The sequence below is a fragment of the Filicampus tigris genome, unplaced genomic scaffold (assembly GCF_054856515.1).
Source record: "Filicampus tigris isolate MCC_2025a unplaced genomic scaffold, RoL_Ftig_1.0 HiC_scaffold_26, whole genome shotgun sequence".
Classification (NCBI taxonomy): domain Eukaryota; kingdom Metazoa; phylum Chordata; class Actinopteri; order Syngnathiformes; family Syngnathidae; genus Filicampus; species Filicampus tigris.
The window spans coordinates 195,001-197,500 of record NW_028233407.1 but is presented as its reverse complement, the minus strand read 5'-3'; the positions used below and the strand labels follow the sequence as shown (position 1 = coordinate 197,500).

Below are 2,500 nucleotides of genomic sequence, written 5' to 3'. Positions count from 1 at the left end.
GGGCTGCCACTAGTGCAGTGGTGGCCGCCTATAATAGCCCTGGTAGCCCTCAGCCCTGGTAGCCCAAAGCCCTGGTAGCCCACAGCCCTGGTAGCAAAAAGCCCTGGTAGCCCAAAGCCCTGGTAGCCCAAAGCCCTGGTAGCCCAAAGCCCTGGTAGCCTAAATTAATTTTTCCCATTCATTTCAATGGGTTAGGCTACCAGGGGGAGCAGTACCACTTTTGGCCATTAGGGGCGCTGTAGTAGGTAAAAGTTGATCCCCCCAGTCAGGGGATGAGTTTGCCTACTCGCTAGGTTACCCCTGGTTTCACAAAATACAAGGGGCACATTTTCAGAAACCACTTTTTCAGAACTTGCCACCTCCAGAGCTGATCAGGGGAGCCTCGCCAAACATTAATCCAAGATTGGTGAGGGCTCGTCGGACACCCCACGGGCGATGAGTCGGTGTCTGCCTGGAGCTCATGTCACTCTCAAATATTTTCTAAGTCAACCTCCATGCGCACAATGCAATGAGCCTGCCCGACATAGGGGCACTGTGAGCGGACTCACCGGGGGGGGAGAGGGCCCCCCCGCCTGGAGCTCCACGTGTTGGATTATTTTCTATGTCAACCTCCATGCGCTCAACAGAGCGAGCCTGCCCGACCTGGGGGGTGTTCAATCGGACTCCGCGGGCCGGGCGAGGGCCCCCCCGCCTGGAGCTCCACGTGTTGGATTATTTTCTATGTCAACCTCCATGCGCTCAACAGAGCGAGCCTGCCCGACCTGGGGGGTGTTCAATCGGACTCCGCGGGCCGGGCGAGGGCCCCCCCGCCTGGAGCTCCACGTGTTGGATTATTTTCTATGTCAACCTCCATGCGCTCAACAGAGCGAGCCTGCCCGACCTGGGGGGTGTTCAATCGGACTCCGCGGGCCGGGCGAGGGCCCCCCCGCCTGGAGCTCCGCGTGTTGGATTATTTTCTATGTCAACCTCCATGCGCTCAACAGAGCGAGCCTGCCCGACCTGGGGGGTGTTCAATCGGACTCCGCGGGCCGGGCGAGGGCCCCCCCGCCTGGAGCTCCGCGTGTTGGATTATTTTCTATGTCAACCTCCATGCGCTCAACAGAGCGAGCCTGCCCGACCTGGGGGGTGTTCAATCGGACTCCGCGGGCCGGGCGAGGGCCCCCCCCGCCTGGAGCACCGCGTGTTGCAATATTTTCTATCTCAACCTCCGTGCGCTCAACAGAGCGAGCCCGCCCGACCTGGGGGGTGTTCAATCGGACTCCGCGGGCCGGGCGAGGGCCCCCCCCGCCTGGAGCTCCGCGTGTTGCAATATTTTCTATGTCAACCTCCGTGCGCTCAACAGAGCGAGCCCGCCCGACCTGGGGGGTGTTCAATCGGACTCCGCGGGCCGGGCGAGGGCCCCCCCCCGCCTGGAGCTCCGCGTGTTGCAATATTTTCTATCTCAACCTCCGTGCGCTCAACAGAGCGAGCCCGCCCGACCTGGGGGGTGTTCAATCGGACTCCGCGGGCCGGGCGAGGGCCCCCCCCGCCTGGAGCTCCGCGTGTTGCAATATTTTCTATCTCAACCTCCGTGCGCTCAACAGAGCGAGCCCGCCCGACCTGGGGGGTGTTCAATCGGACTCCGCGGGCCGGGCGAGGGCCCCCCCCGCCTGGAGCTCCGCGTGTTGCAATATTTTCTATGTCAACCTCCGTGCGCTCAACAGAGCGAGCCCGCCCGACCTGGGGGGTGTTCAATCGGACTCCGCGGGCCGGGCGAGGGCCCCCCCGCCTGGAGCTCCGCGTGTTGCAATATTTTCTATCTCAACCTCCGTGCGCTCAACGGAGCGGGCCCGCCCGACCCGGGCGGCGCTCAATCGGACTCCGCGGGCCGGGCGAAGGCCCACCCCGCCCGGAGCTCCTCACCACGCACCGCACCTCCATTCCCCCACCGACCGATCGGCAACCATGACCCGCCATCGGAGGGCCCCCGCCGGCACCGGCCTCGCGCCGGTCGCTCGGGCGGACGGTTCCTCCGGCCAGCGGGTCGCTCTCCAGCGCCGGGGCTACTTCGCGAGCTTGGCCCGCGGCCAACCCCGGCGCGACCGTACGGCAGCGAGGCCGAGGCGACCCACCGATCTCAGCAGTCCTACCACGGAGCCCGCCGCTCGTCCGCGGCCCCTCCCCGCCCCAGCAGCGGGACGGTCGCCTTGCCGGCGGGCCTTCCGGCTAACGCATCGTTTCTCAAACCCTTTCCCCTAGCGCGGCGGCGGCGGGGCTTCCCGCGAGGAGGCCCCCGTCCTACGCCCGCTAAGGCGGCTCCAGCCCACCTACCGAAGGGACGGCGCGCGCCCTCCCCCACGCGAGCGGGCGTCCGCGCGCGGCCCCTGCCCCGTTCCGGGCGGGGCCCGACGCCGGCGCGGGCGAACCGCCGCGGGGGTGGCCCGCCGCTCCCTCCCGGCCCGAGGCTACCTGGTTGATCCTGCCAGTAGCATATGCTTGTCTCAAAGATTAAGCCATGCAA

At 66.1% G+C, this 2,500-nt stretch overlaps 1 non-coding gene across 1 annotated transcript in view; it reads left to right on the top strand.

The window, feature by feature from the left end:
* The first annotated feature begins 2,445 nt into the window (after positions 1-2,445).
* LOC147126115 (18S ribosomal RNA) overlaps positions 2,446-2,500 on the top strand; it is a 1,891-nt gene continuing 1,836 nt past the window's right edge. The window contains exon 1 of the ribosomal RNA XR_015085058.1: positions 2,446-2,500. This exon is cut by the window's right edge and continues 1,836 nt beyond it. This is a non-coding gene — a ribosomal RNA (18S ribosomal RNA).